Source organism: Hyperolius riggenbachi, chromosome 5 (genome assembly GCF_040937935.1).
Source record: "Hyperolius riggenbachi isolate aHypRig1 chromosome 5, aHypRig1.pri, whole genome shotgun sequence".
Taxonomy (NCBI): Eukaryota; Metazoa; Chordata; class Amphibia; order Anura; family Hyperoliidae; genus Hyperolius; species Hyperolius riggenbachi.
This window is the reverse complement of record NC_090650.1, coordinates 193,411,093-193,427,143: the sequence shown is the minus strand read 5'-3', so window position 1 is coordinate 193,427,143 and position 16,051 is coordinate 193,411,093. Positions and strand designations below refer to the sequence as shown.

Genomic DNA, 16,051 nt, shown 5'->3' with positions numbered 1-16,051 from the left:
TTGTGGTGTATTTTTACACATACCCATGCTGGGTGGAAGAAATCTCTCTGTAAATGGACAATTGTGTGTAAAAAAAATCAAAAATGTGTCATTTACAGAGATATTTCTCCCACCCAGCATGGTTATATGTAAAAATACACCACAAAACACATTATACTACTTCTTCTGAGTACGGCGATACCACATGTGTGACACTTTTTTGCAGCCTAACTGTGCTAAGGGGCCCAAAGTCCAATGAGTACCTTTAGGATTTCACAGGTCATTTTGAGACATTTGGGTTCAAGACTACTCCTCACGGTTTAGGGCCCCTAAAATGCCAGGGCAGTATTGGAACCCCACAAATGACCCCATTCTAGAAAGAAGACACCCCAAGGTATTCCGTTAGGAGTATGGTGAGTTCATAGAAGATTTTATTTTTTGTCACAAGTTAGCGGAAATTGATATGTATTGTTTTTTTTTTCACAAAGTGTCATTTTCCGCTAACTTGTGACAAAAAAAAAATCTTCTATGAACTCACCATACCCCTAACGGAATACCTTGGGGTGTCTTCTTTCTAAAATGGGGTCACTTGTGGGGTTCCTATACTGCCCTGGCATTTTAGGGGCCCTAAACCGTGAGGAGTAGTCTAGAATCCAAATGCCTCAAAATGACCTGTGAATAGGACGTTAGGCCCCTTAGCGCACCTAGGTTGCAAAAAAGTGTCACACATGTGGTATCGCCGTACTCAGAAGAAGTAGTATAATGTGTTTTGAGGTGTATTTTTATACATACCCATGCTGGGTGGGAGAAATCTCTCTGTAAATGGACAATTGTGTGTAAAAAAAATCAAATAATTGTCATTTACAGAGATATTTCTCCCACCTAGCATCTGTATGTGTAAAAATACACCCCAAAACACATTATACTACTTCTCCTGAGTACGGCGGTACCACATGTGTGGCACTTTTTTGCACCCTAAGTGCGCTAAGGGGCCCAAAGTCCAATGAGTACCTTTAGGATTTCACAGGTCATTTTGCGACATTTGGTTTCAAGACTACTCCTCGCGGTTTAGGGCCCCTAAAATGCCAGGGCAGTATAGGAACCCCACAAATGACCCCATTTTAGAAAGAAGACACCCCAAGGTATTCCGTTAGGAGTATGGTGAGTTCATAGAAGATTTTATTTTTGTCACAAGTTAGCAGAAAATGACACTTTGTGAAAAAAAACAATTCAAATCAATTTCCGCTAACTTGTGACAAAAAAAAAAAATCTTCTATGAACTCACCATCCTCCTAATGGAATACCTTGGGGTGTCTTCTTTCTAAAATGGGGTAATTTGTGGGATTCCTATACTGTCCTGGCATTTTAGGGGCCCTAAACCGTGAGGAGCAGTCTTGAAACGAAATTTCTCAAAATGACCTGTGAAATCCTAAAGGTACTCATTGGACTTTGGGCCCCTTAGCGCAGTTAGGGTGCAAAAAAGTGCCACACATGTGGTATCGCCGTACTCAGGAGAAGTAGTATAATGTGTTTTGTGGTGTATTTTTCCACATACCCATGCTGAGTGGGAGAAATATCTCTATAAATTGACAATTGTGTGTAAAAAAAATAAAACAATTGTCATTTACGGAGATATTTCTCCCACCCAGCATGGGTATGTGTAAAAATACACCCCAAAACACATTATACTACTTCTCCTGAGTACGGCAATACCACATGTGTGGCACTTTTTTGCAGCCTAACTGCGCTAAGGGGCCCAAAGTCCAATGAGCATCTTTAGGCTTTACAGGGGTGCTTACAATTAGGCACCCCCCAAAATGCCAGGACAGTGAACACACCCCACAAATGACCCCATTTTGGAAAGTAGACACTTCAAGGTATTCAGAGAGTAGCATAGTGAGTCCGTGGCAGATTTCATTTTTTTTTGTCGCAAGTTAGAAGAAATGGAAACTTTTTTTTTTTTGTTTGTTTGTTACAAAGTGTCATTTTCCGCTAACTTGTGACAAAAAATAAAATCTTCTATGAACTCACCATGCCTCTCACTGAATACTTTGGGATGTCTTCTTTCCAAAATGGGGTCATTTGGGGGGGATTTGTACTATCCTGGAATTTTAGCCCCTCATGAAACCTGACAGGTGCGCAGAAAAGTCAGAGATGCTTGAAAATGGGAAAATTCACTTTTGGCACCATAGTTTGTAAACGCTATAACTTTTACCCAATCCAATAAATATACACTGAATGTTTTTTTTTTATCAAAGACATGTAGCAGAATAACTTTCGCGCTCAAATGTATAGGAAATTTTACTTTATTTGAAAAATGTCAGCACAGAAAGTTAAAAAAGTCATTTTTTTGACAAAATTCATGTCTTTTTTGATGAATATAATAAAAAGTAAAACTCGCAGCAGCAATCAAATAGCACCGAAAGAAAGCTGTATTAGTGACAAGAAAAGGAGGTAAAATTCATTTAGGTGGTAGGTTGTATGACTGAGCAATAAACCGTGAAAGCTGCAGTGGTCCGAATGGAAAAAAAGGCTCTGGTCCTTAAGGGGTTTTATGACTGCAGTCCTTAAGTGGTTAAAATGAATGTGAAAAGAATATATGCATTTTTGCTAATCACTTCCCAGTGCCACATAAAATATCTACAGTTTTCAGTAATTTAAATTTGCCATGAGGGTTACATCATTTACCCAGTTTGGTCAGTGACTACCAGTGGTGCTCGGATAATTTCCATGATCACGAAATAGCCGCGATTCACTAGCTTTTTTCCACTATTCGACTGCCGAATCCGAATTCGTGATCAATTCTGGATCACGGAAGCCGGCCACGGAAATTCCATGATTGCAAGTATTCGGAATTCGGTTATGGGTGTGATTGCGGTGGAAATCCCAGTTTTGCGATTGGCAAAAATGGGCAGAATTCACATCCCTGGGCCAATCAGAGGCCCCCAGTCAGACCCTAGCAACCATTCATAGGAGGGGAGGCTCCACCCTCCCCTCCTGTATATAAAGTGGGGGTCATTTCCAGAGCACAGCCCTTGCTAGACTCTGTGGCACTGAGAGGATCATCTCCAAGCCATATTGACACATCAACAAGAGCGTTTTCATTCCTTACATTGCCCTTATACTGTATCTGATACTGGTATTCAGCTAGCTAGCCAGTGAGTGATTACTTAATGGAATACTATCGATCTATGCATTTATTTTTAAATGCTGTATGTTGTAGCACACATTAGGACAAGTACTAGGAGCAATTTGATTCCTCACACAGCTGTTCCTCTCAGCTGTAAAATCCTCTGTCAGTTTTAGATACAAAATGTATCTAATACTGACGGCTCCCAGAGGGCTAGACCATGTCTCTGCACAGGGGAGTTGCTATCAACTCCTCAGTTTATAGTTTAATTATCACCTTGCTGAAAGAATCTTATTGATATGATGGTAAGGGGTTAAAGATTCTAGCAATGTGTGTTTATTATCTATGCTTCTCTTGACTGATAAAGATACTAATAATGCTAATTGTATAGAGTATTAAAAAAAAAGTTGTTTCAATCGATAGTATTCCTTTAAGTCAGCCCACACTTGCTGTGACATCCACTCACGGACATCCACCCGCCAGGTGCCATTGGGACTGCCCTTCACCTCTGTGATTGCTTAAAGTGTATTTCCCTGTTTAAAACCACTTATTACCAATTAATAGCTGCTTTTAAAGTGTTGCTTTAACTTTAAAATCCATGTTCTCAAAAACTAAAAGTTATTTTTGGAATTTTGTTTAACCTCTTGAGGACCACAGTGGTAAACCCCCTTAGTGACCAGAACATTTTTTAGAGAAATTGGTCACTGCAGCTTTAAGGCCAAGCTGCAGGTCCACACGACACAGCACACTAGTGACCCCCCCCCCCTTTCTCCCCACCAACAGAGCTCTCTGATTCCTTCCATTTCTGACAAGATTTTATCAGAACTGAAATATATCAGTTGCTGTCAGTTATACCTAAAAGGACAACTGATGAGCATGGTAATGTCCATGTTTCCCTGTGGCTCAAGTGAGTGATATTACAGTTTAACAGTGTGCTGACCAGGGAATGGTTATGGGGTAATGGCCATTTTCAAAATGGAGGGCGGAGAATTCCACTGATCACAGTGGACGCAGGAGAGGACAAAGATTGATGAGTAGACTACACAGGAGGTAATGCCTAGTACGCACCATACAATTTATCGAATACATAATTTCCAACAGGTTTGATCTGATTTCCGTTTTTCTGATCGATTTTGTGTGGAAGTGATTGGAAAATCGACCAGAAAAACAATCAGAAATCAGATTGGACCTGTTGGAAATCATCTATTTGACCCATCTATCTGAAGGGAAATTGCATAGTGTGCACCAGGCATTAGTATGACATATATATATATATATATATATATATATATATATATATATATATATTTTTTTTTTTTTTTTTTACTTTTAATTCTCAGTTCAGGTTTTCTTTAAAGAGAACCTGAGGTGGGATTTAATTATATTAGTGGGGCACAGAGGCTGGTTGTGCACACTATCACCAGCCTCTGTTGCCCTATCGTGTGCCCCCAGGACCCCCCTGCGATCTGCTGTCCCCATCCGCCGTGCTAGTGACACGCGTGTCGCCAGCACAATGTTTACCTATGTGGTGTCTGTTAGCGCCGACCCCCCGCCTCCTCTGTATCGGTGCTACCCGCCCGCGTCCCTTTCCTCCCGCTGATTGGAGAGAAGGGACGCGGGCAGGTAGCGCCGATACAGAGGAGGCGGGGGAGCGGCGCTGACAGACATGCATAGGTAAACATTGTGCTGGCGACACGCTGCGTGTTGCTAGCACGGCGAAGGGGACAGCAGATCGCAGGGGGGTCCTGGGGGCACACCATAGGGCAACAGAGGCTGGTGATAGTGTGCACAACCAGCCTCTGTGCCCCACTAATATAATTAAATCCCACCTCGGGTTCTCTTTAAGAATTGCATGAGATAAATTGTTTAGTGAATACTAATTGATTTATCACATGTTAAAAACAGTAAAAACAGCTCAGAATCATTATAAAGATAGGAGATAAGAGTTAGTAAATTGTGGGCATTTCCTCATCACTAGATATCAGGATGACAAAGGATTTATCTTTATGCTAGATTACTTATTTGACAGCTACAGAACTGGACAATGTGACAGCCAGTGAGAGTGGAATGTCTGCATTAATTACTCCACCTATCCACATGGGTATCAGGGGCAAACCCAAGATTTTCAAGAGAGGGGTTCCTAAAAGGTCTCTCTCAGCCACACACACAATATAATAATATGACAGGACATTAGAGTATGAATATGGTAGGGATACGATTGTGAGCTCATCTGAGGACTGCCAGTGACATGATCATGTACTCTGTAATGTGCTGCAGAAGATGTTAGTGCTATATAACTAAATAATAGTCTTTAGAATGTTGAATTTTGTATTTTTTAGGGGGGGGGGGGGAGAGTGGAAGAGAGTGGTGAGACAGAGACAGGAAAGTGGGAGAAAGAGATAAAGGAGAGTGAGCGACAGGTAGAGAGAGGAAAGCAAGAGACAGGAGGAAAAGGGGTAGATACATGAGTGAGAGTCCGTGGCCCATATGCAATTATTTTTTTCACCTGAGTTATCTCCTAGGAGATAATTTTCATCTTCTCTGTAAAGTAAATTTTCAGAATTTTACAACTGAAAAAGTACCAAAAAGTTGTTGAAGAGGTACTATCAAAAATATTTTGAGCATTTTCATGCTTGCTAGTGGATTAAATAACATTTTATGACCACTTATGACAATATCACCTAGGAGAAAACTCAGGTGAAAAAGTGAATTGCATATGGCCCCTTGTGTCTGTGGGGAAGAAGAGAATGGCGAAAAGAGAGAGAGAGGAGAGGGGAAGAATGAGAGACATGAATGGGGAGACAAAGACACACAAGGGACAGACTCGGGGGGATTCTGGGCACGCACCATTAATCCCCCTCTGAACTTCCCTATGAGTATATATGCCCCCAAGATTCTACAGTAAGTCTTCTCCCATTTCCCAGCATACTCACTAGCAAGGCAATCTCCCGCTGCTGATATTCTGTTCTTCACATCCATCCCTTTTGGGGATAATTGTTAGACATTATCGGACTCAGCAAACTCTAGGAGAACCTTGGGTGATATTAGTTTACTATAAATGGTGAATCTGTTTTCCTTTTTTATTTTACCTGCTGAATCATTACATTTTTTTATATTCGTTTTCAGATTTCAATACCTTTTAATTTTTGAGAGTAAAACTAAAAGGCTAACCTTCAATAGTAATCTATTTGCAATATGAATGAACCTTTAAAATTACCGTAAAACACTCACGCTGCCTGGCGCGCCCATTAGTGTTGATCGCAATGGGTAATTTTGCTTCTGCAAATTTTCACATAGTTTTCACAATAACAATTCTGATTGTGATTATGATTTTGTGGGTAATGTTGATTTTGCATGTGTAATTTTTGTGAGTTTTGCAAAACTAAGTATAAAAGAATCCACACATTTCCACATTCAGTTCATCTATCCATCGCACTATGCAGCTTTGGCAGGGACATCAACTCAGCTTTGAAAGTGGTGACTGAGGGGGCAGTGAGGTAATGGGCAGAGAACAGGGCGCTACATGCAGTGATGGGCAAATTTGTTTTGCAGTTTGCCGAATGAACCTATGAACACTAGCTCATGGTTTTGCTGGTCAGCTGTTAGACTGCAATGCAAGAAATTCACCTCATGAATCCCGCCACAGTTTGCCCATCACTAATGGTAAAGTAGCAGTGGATTAAAAGATGGACAAGTAGAAACAATAGTGCCAAACTACAAAAGTTCTATGCAATGGGGCACCTTGCCATAAATTAGATGTATAGGTAGAGTAATTTACAATGGCTGGACACATGATGATAGCACCTTTCTTGGCAACACTACACACAGATAGCTAGCAGGTGCCCACTGGTGGATGGACTGATTGATGGGGCTGTGAGTACTTGTCAGGGAAAGGGAGAGCCTTTCCTCCACTGGATTGAAGAAGGCTAGTCCGAAGACAAATGTATTTATAAAAAGCCGAAACTGGAGCCGGGATGCTCTTTCTTCTTGTGCTTCTGTTTACAATATACATATACAGTATGTGTCAGAGAGTTTCTTTTAAGCAACACCTATTGAAATGATAAACATATTTGTCAAAGCACTTGAGGCATTGCTTCGTAACTAACATATGGTCAAGAGATATTAAAATTACACTTTCTTTTGATTCAAAATAAAAAAATCTCTTCTTTAGTTTAGCTTCACATTTATTTATTTATTTATTGTATTTATAAAGCGCCAACATATTACGCAGCGCTGGATAAAGCGTCAAACATAATTTAAAACAGTGTATAGCATTTATGCATGTGGCACGCCTACAGCAATTTGTTAGTGAGAGTGGAATTTCACTATTAGGGAGTTTAGTTATTGATAGACCACTATATCTTATCTTCTATGACTTTTTCAATAGGCTATGTATATTTATTTATTTATTTAAGTATTTATACAGACTGTCTATGAGTTTCATACAGGGATGTTATGCAGGTATTTCAATCAAAAATGGGAAACTAAAGACCTGTAAGCATGAAGAGAAAGAAACTTGTAAATTAATAAGGGCAAAAGAGCCCTTAATGTAAAGTTCAGTGCTAGAGCTGCAAGGATTAGAGATGGCCCGAACGGTTCGCATGCAAACTTGGTTTTGGGAACAACAGGGGGTTCACGCTCGTGTCGAAGTGCAAACATATTGCGAGTTTGACCCGCCCCCTATACTACATCATTGGGCTAAACTTTGACCCTTCACATCACAGTCAGCAGACACATGGCAGCCAAAGTGGCTGCGCTCTCTCCTGGAGCCCCCACCCCCCATATAAGGCAGCAGCGTCGGCCATTTTCACACTCTGTTTGCTGCTGTTTTAGTGAGAGAATGGAAAGAGGTTGCTGCAGAGATAAGGAAAGCTTAGTTAGGCTCTTGTTAGCTAGCACCTTGCTGATATTTATTGCTCAAAAAGCACCCAAAAACAGCTCTTTTGAGAGCTAATATTCTTGTGATGTGTTTTTTTTTGTGTGTGGCCCACTGACACTGCATATACAGCCCTGTCTGTCACAGCTGGCCCTTGCTAATTGCTATACTGTGCCAGGCCCAGCACATTCAGTGCATACATTTTCACTGCACCTGTGTGACTGCACATTGTATTATACCACCAGTCACTGCATACCTTTCACTGCATCTGTGTGACAGCACACTGTTTTATATACCAGTCAGTGCATACCTTTCACTGCATCTGTGTGACTGCACACTGTATTATACTAGCCACTGCATAACTTTCACTGCATCTGTGTGACTGCACCTGAGAGTATACCAGTCACTGCATACCTTTCACTGCATCTGTGTGACTGCACACTGTATTACACCAGCAGTCAGGCTTCATGATACTGTGCAGGTGCAAGGCATCCTGGGCCTACACGGTGCAGCTGTACGTGTTCACAATGGGAAATGCACACTCTTTGACAAGCCCTTGCTGAAGAGATTCAGGGCACCCCAGCACTGGATTGGTGGATCTGAGGTGGATGGGGGAAGCCTTTAAATTACTGAGGTAAGTACTACCCATCTGGGGCTTTTTAAGACAGCTTGGATGCCTTTCTTACATTGAAGAGCATCTGCTCCAAATGATGATATGCATCGTGTTACAACCTCAGCCATTCAGCTGATTTAAATGGCTGTTGTAAGGTGCTCATGGCCAACAGCCAGGAGGCTAAAATGCTTTATTCATGCACAGTTCAGCCTCCCATAGAAAAGGGATTTTACAGTTAAGGGGTTTTATGCCTACAGCTGCTTGTGCAGAAGCAGCCCTATGCTACTGTGCAGGCCAAATTTTGCACCTAAGCAGTGCAGCCGTACTCATACGTGGAGGGGAGTGTGGCCATGAGCAATCTTCAGCTTGTTTGGAGGGTCTCAGTGCAGGGCAGGAGAAGCGTAGGAGGACCGTAGAAGCCTCATCCGGAGACTTCCTTCTAATAAGGTAAGTGTCTAACTTCCCCAAAAAAATTTCAGGTATGCTTTAACACCAGCAGTTTCCTTTTCATGTATTTTATGCATAAGGCCTTTGCATTATAATGATACCTGTGAGAGATTCACAATTAACACAAGGTGAAAAGGTATAGTGGGTCGGTACTTCACTGTCTGACAGTGATGCTGTATAGAACGCAGCCTCACTACCTCATTAGAGTAACCAAGCAGCTCAGGGTGACCCAAACTACTAGGAATGTATAGGGGGATAAAAGGAACCCAAAAGCCCTCCTACTAAAAAAGCAAAGCTTGGTGTAATTGCCTTCTTAAAACAGAAGGAAATTTGCAATAATTCAGTTATAAATGAACATTTGTGGTTACCCACAATGCACACCTACTAAATATGCAAATTATCCCTTTTTGCCCTTGTTAAGCCAAGCAAGCATCCAGAACCGCTGGTTTATAGCAAGCCTATAGCTTTAAGTTTTACACAGCCTCATCAAACCCACATGTAGACAGCCTGTTTCGGACTTTTGGTCCTCATCAGTACATGGCAGGGATTGATAAGGCTGTATGAGATAGGGCTTGGACGAGTACAACAGAGTAACCAAGCAGCTCAGGGTGACCCAAACTACTAGGAATGTATAGGGGGATAAAAGGAACTCAAAAGCCCTCATTAGCACTGGCTACTGCCCTAAGCAGGCCTTTACTAAATTCACTGAGTTATAATAAGCCTCGAATGCTAAGGCTAGGTTCACACTGCAAGCATCAGTGATTTGAAAAGCTCTTACTATTGCAATGCTATGGGTGATTTATATAAAATTGCATTGATCAAGTGAGAACAAACTCATAGCATTATTTTAACAAGAGCCTTTCAAATCACAAGCTCTTAGAAAAAGCTCTTGCAGTGTGAACCAGCCACAACCCAAATACTTTCACTTCAACTTCGTGTTAACTGCCAGGTGGTGGTACTACCCTTACTACTTTTACTACTACTACTACTACTACGGCTTTTAGGAGATAAAAGGAAAGACTGAGAGCCCCTGATGGTGCAGATTATAACACTATTGGAGACAGTCAATAAAATTAAGTAATTATATTCACAAATATGGGTCACCACTAAGCTCAAGGCCATTATTGAAGCTACTCTCTGCTCCGCCATTATTGTGTGGTACGCAAGAGCAACCACCAGTGATAAGTATAAGCTTCAGAGAATCATTAGCTCAGCGGAAAGGACCATTGGCTCTCCTCTGCCACCTCTTGACCTCCTCTACACCACTAGAATGAAGACAAGGGCTAACAGGATCTCCCAGGACCCGTCCCACCCAGGCTGCCGCTACTTTAAGCTCCTTCCCTCGGGCCGACACTACAGGACCATCCACCCAAGGACTAACAGGAGCAGAGACACCTTTTTTCCCCAAGCAGCCCTCCTGCTGAACTCCTGCCTCTCATCGGCAGGCTAGCTGCACTCAGGTCAAATTAGCCCAGCCAAGGCACACTTAGCCCGGGCCAGTAATATAACCCAGCTGTCACCCTGGTGGGTGCTCTGGGTAGAACTCTACTCTAAGGGCTGAATGAAGTTTGTCTTATCCCTTAAGCAGCACAATATCCAAACCCAGAGGACTTACTGATCATGAGCGAACCGCATATTTCACTGTATGTTACTTGCCTGTCTTGCTTATCTAGCTAGTATCGTTGTTATTGTCTTATGCCTGTCTTGCTTGTATTATTGTTATTGTCTTATGCCGATCTCTGTCTTCCTCTGTTGCTACTGCCATGTGAACCACAACCAATTCCGGGTACGACCTCGGTCGCACTTGGCGAAATAAAGTTTCTGATTCTGAGGTAACCACTGTGAAGGAAAGTGGGGAGTATATAACCTGTTCCCACTCAGGTTAAGACGTTGCTCTCTGTAGAGGAGAGAGGAAACACAACCTTCCACCAAGGGTGGACAAGCAAGTAGAAGAACCCTTGGAACAGAGGCACCAAAATCCTTTTAAATAGACTCTGTAACAAAAATTGCATCCTGTTTTCTACCATCCTACAAGTTCCTAAACCTATTCTAATGTGCTCTGGCTTACTGTAGCACTTTCTACTGTCACCGTCTCTGTAATAAATCAATGTATCTTTCCCCTGTCGGACTTGTCACCCTGTGTCTGGAAGGCTGCCAACTCTTCCCTGCTGATCTGTTATGCACGCCCCCCTCCAGGCCCCTCTATGCACACTCCCGTGTGTTATTTACATAAGCCAGCAGCGTCTCTGCTCTGATATCAGTGAGAAGAGAGCTGGATAAAAATCCTCCTCTGTTAGGCTGTGAAAGGAGCTGGCTGACACATACTGAGGAATTACAGACAACAAACAAAAGCCAGTCACTATTCAGTGGATGAGAGCTGAAGGGGGACAGATGGTAAACACACAAATGATCTTTTGAGATTCAAAAGGAGGCTGTATACAGCCTGCTTGTGTATGGATGTATTTTCTATGTGTGGACATACTGTACATCAACCTACTTCCTGTTTTGGTGGCCATTTTGTTTGTTTATAAACAAACTTTTTAAAAACTGTCAATACTTTTAATGCGGCGGGGAGCGGCGAAATTGTGACAGAGGGGAATAGGAGATGTCCCCCAACGCACTGGTATGTTTACTTTTGTGTGATTTTAACAATACAGATTCTCTTTAAAATTGAGGTAGTGGGAGGTAGTGGTGGACTTACCTCCCCATAGTAGACACAGGTATAAATGAGTGCAGAGCAAAAAAACTTTAATTGACAACTCCACATCAGTCAAATAAAGAATAATTGAGGAACATACAAAACACTTGGCTAAGCTGTGCATTCATAAGGCCATAATATATACATTAAAAAAAGAGTGAGAACATTGATAAGCGATGGCTACATATGTGAGTAGATTTCAATATAGAAAATCTATTTGCGATCTGTTAACTTTCAACTTTTTTTTAATTTTTATTTATACATCATAACTTTTTGAATGCACAGCTTAGCCAAGTGTCTTGTATTTTCCTCAGTTACTCCTTATTTGCCTGATGAAGAGGGAATTATCCTGCGAAAAGTGTTGCACTGCGGAGTTGGCAATTAAAGTTCCTCCCATTTTTATCAATTTTTAAAGGATTGTTTTTATTATTTTGGCGCCTTTGTTCCAGTTGTTTTTCTACTTACTACTACTGTTACTACTGCAACCAATATCATCAGAATGTTTAAACCATCAAGGACACCAATTCAGTGTACAGATTCTCTCAGTTTGTTTACTACAAGCAATCCCAGTACTTCTACTTCTCATAACTGTGACTGTACCACACCTTCTGATTAAGGGCCGGTTCACACTTGTTCAAGCACTTTAACACTTGAACACTGTTTAACAGCAAGTGAAAAACACACTGCTGCATAATACAGGTTATGTGGACAAGCACAACAAACATAAATAAACAAATAAACACAAAAACCCATTCAAATGATATTCCTTCCAAATGACACTCATTAAGGAAATATTCAAAGGTTTAAGAATCTTCAGGACCATGGAGAGTTAATTGTGATACATGCTGGAAAGCAGCTTGTATTTTCCCACAAATAACAGCCCTCAGTCCACACAAGAAAATACAAATCAGAGCTCAGAATAACATCAAATGCGTAGCACTTTCCACGCTTAAGCCATTTATAACCAGAGGTGAGTTGTCCATTGTATAACGTCAGCTTGTAAAAAGAGAAAAATACATTCCATATATTTTAAAATGTATTACAGAGTAGCAGACTAGCAGGCAGTGAAGCACAATACTGCAAGATGCCAATCTAATTGTGTACTGCATTGATGCACATGAAAGAGATTATTTGATTAGTAACTCTTGTGGGATCCTTGCCCTTTCTTTCTGAATAGTGCAGAAGGATATCAATTAACCTTTTACTTGTCAGAGTACCAGAGAGTGCACGAAATGCCACATTTGTCACACCAAAGCCAATCTGAGGAAAGGATTTGGGTGAACATTGTCCTCAGCAGGATCAACAAGTGCCTCTCTCATCATACCATGTGAAATAATTAAGATGTAACGTTGCTTTCTTTCATCTAAGCAGAAATGCTGGTTATTTCTTACAATAAGGCTGCATGTAAACAGAAGAGATGCTAACAGTTGTCTTACAAAATCATTGTAATTGTAAAGCATAATTGTTTAATGCCAGGTAAAGCAGGCAGACGTTTGCTTTTCTCTGCTGCTTAGAACAAATGGGTAAACGCTAAATGATGATTGGATGCTTACTTTTTGCATAATATGGCTTTTGAGGCTTCCCTATAAAGAGGGATAAGGAAGCTATAATTTACAAAGCCATTTGTCAACAGCATAACTGATGAGGCTATGCGGATCTCAGCAATAAATGTGGGGGTTAGCGTTTGGTCAGTTTTTTTTTTTTTTTTTTGTGTGTGTGTGCCATATAAACGCTGCTACTATACTACAACAGTGCAGTTAAAGCGCTATTGGATAGTCACATGCTGTCTCTGTGTTATCTGACTTATCCTGTCAATTCTAATATTGTCCCCCTTGCCAGTGTTACAGCTAGCATTTAACTGAAGTACACGGGAAAGAAACAGTCTTACTACGATCAACATGTTGTTCCTTATAATTCACGCATGTATGGCATACATTAACAGAAGCCTGCAGAAAAAATAAAGAGGATTAAAAGCAATTTGCAAACATATATTTTTTTCAGATATGTATAAATCTACCCTGGTGGTCATTTATCACGACTATGTTCTGAAAACCAACATCTGAAATTAAAACAAAAAAAATGCCATTATGTCTCTATAGCAGAGGCTGTAGCCATCCTGACACAAAATCACAACTCCTTTTTTTTTTAATTACTAACCAGTTTTAACAATGAAGGTTCCAATTCAGCTAATGCACGTGGATCTTCCAGTGGGTGGGATAAATCTGAATTGTGGTTAAAACTTCTCCTTTCTGTTGCTTTCCACCTTCCCTTATATCTAGCTTACAAAAACCTGAAACTTTCTGTGCTCATCCTTGAAATCACAAGATGACATGACATCCTTATCAAGCTGCAGCAAATAGATGGACAAGATTGTTTATGTTCCTCCACAGGTCTTTGAAAACACAATCCTCTAAGCCATGTATAGATCTGTCATCTCATCAGAGAAAGTGGATGCTCCCCAGAATCTTGGTGCCATTGTATCTTCTCTTAAAAATGGTAAGCGGCATCATATCACAGTTAGAATCAACATCATCTCCAGGTCAGTCGGGAAAGCTGGTTTGATAGCTGCGTTCCCGGCTGTGCTTGGAACAGCCCATGATTTATGGTGTCCTTCCTGGATGAAACTGAAGATCGCTCTCGCTTTGTCACCTTCCTAGGTTCAAATGTTTAGCTTTCTGGATGACTGAACAAGCCAGTGACCCGAGATGTAAAGTCCAGCAAGTCACTAAAGGAGCAGGACGTTCAGTCTGACACTGCCAGACAGGCTGTGAAGAGCTGTGCTGCCAACTGACTTCATCCTGCTGGAAAAATCATTTAGCTGGGTTTTTCCCTGAACAGCAAATCTACCTACTATATCTGCTGGAATATCCACTAGATGAGACAAAAAGTGCCGTGAATATAGTCCTTTAAGAAATCTGACAGAATGAATTACAATTCAGAATTGAGCACAATGAAAGTGTTTTGCATTTCATTTAAATGCATGAGCACAACTGAATCTATGCAGAGAACAGCACATAAGATCTGTCTCTATTGAACTCTTATGAATCTGGAGCTCCGGCTGGGAGAGAATCAGGAGGAGGGAGATGGGAGGTGCTGGAAGGAGATTCTCTCTGCCTATGCATACAATAAGTCAGAAAACATCTTCTCAAAATAGGGATTTCAAAGCCTTTCTGAGGCTCAACTTGTATGATTTCACAGGCCACAGAGAACAGAGAGAAGAAAAGAAAAGAAAGAGATGGCTTAGAGGCCAGGAAGGAAAGCTGCTGATCTTTCTTCTGCAAGCATGAATCAGGTTGCACCTCTTATTCTGTTTGCCAATTCAGATATTCAGATAGTAAGATTTGTGTCTGTGACCAAGTCAAAAGTTACACATGAGCAAATAGTTCAAATACAAAGAGTACAATTATTATTATAATTATTGTTTAATATACCTACAGTACTGTTGTTAAGGAGCACATATATTTGGATGCAATACACGCCATTACATTTGGGCGCTGCTATAGGCACCCATTAAAACCTCAGCTATAACTGAAAATTTGAGCGCTGGACTCACCCAATAAAATAGCAGGCACCGGGGTCACCTGCAATGCAGATTGCGACTATAAATAGCAGTCCTGCATTGCAGGTCGCCCCGACACCTACTTGTTTATCGGGTGAGACCGATGCCAGTTATAGCCAAATTTTTTAATACGTTCCTATGGTGGGGCCAGGGGGTCTTTAGGGTAAAAAAACAGTCCGTTCGCAGAAAGGAATGGATACTGTATAAACAGAAAGGATGCAAACGTATGCAATATTAACCTATGGAACAGTTTACTTCTGTCTGTTCGAACGGATCCATTCCATATGTTCAGCTGAATGGACTGCAAGTTTCTTGCAGCACTAATTTTTCTGGACCGCTGAGCACAGCGGACCTGAAACGGAAGCTGAAGCGCTGCATTGGGGGCAATGAGATAACGGAACGTTTCTTCACACTAATGAAGAAACGGACCGTTCTAAATAGAAAAATACACTTTGGGGGTGGGGGATTCTGGGAAATGGAACGGAAGCAGTGGAATGGAGACAGAGTGGCAACGGAGTGAAAACGGATCTGATCGACTGGTGATCATATCCATTTTCACTGATCCGTTTGCCATTACAACGCACGTGTGAAACGGGCCTTAGGTGTGGGGGGAGGTTAAGGTTAGGCACCCACCTACAGTTAGCCATGGGGCAGGAGGGGTTTAAGAGTTATTCGTGTGATGGGAGTTAAAGAAAACCCGAGGTGGGATTTCATAAAATTAGTAGGGCACAGAGGCTGGTTGTGCACAC

General features: G+C 41.3%; 1 protein-coding gene across 1 annotated transcript in view; it reads right to left on the bottom strand.

The window, feature by feature from the left end:
- VWC2 (von Willebrand factor C domain containing 2) overlaps positions 1-14,766 on the bottom strand; it is a 567,725-nt gene extending 552,959 nt beyond the window's left edge. Inside the window, exon 1 of the mRNA XM_068234542.1 lies at positions 13,901-14,766. The gene's annotated coding sequence lies outside the window, so the exon portion shown is untranslated. The remainder of the gene's footprint in view (positions 1-13,900) is intronic.
- Between the last annotated feature and the right edge of the window lie 1,285 nt (positions 14,767-16,051).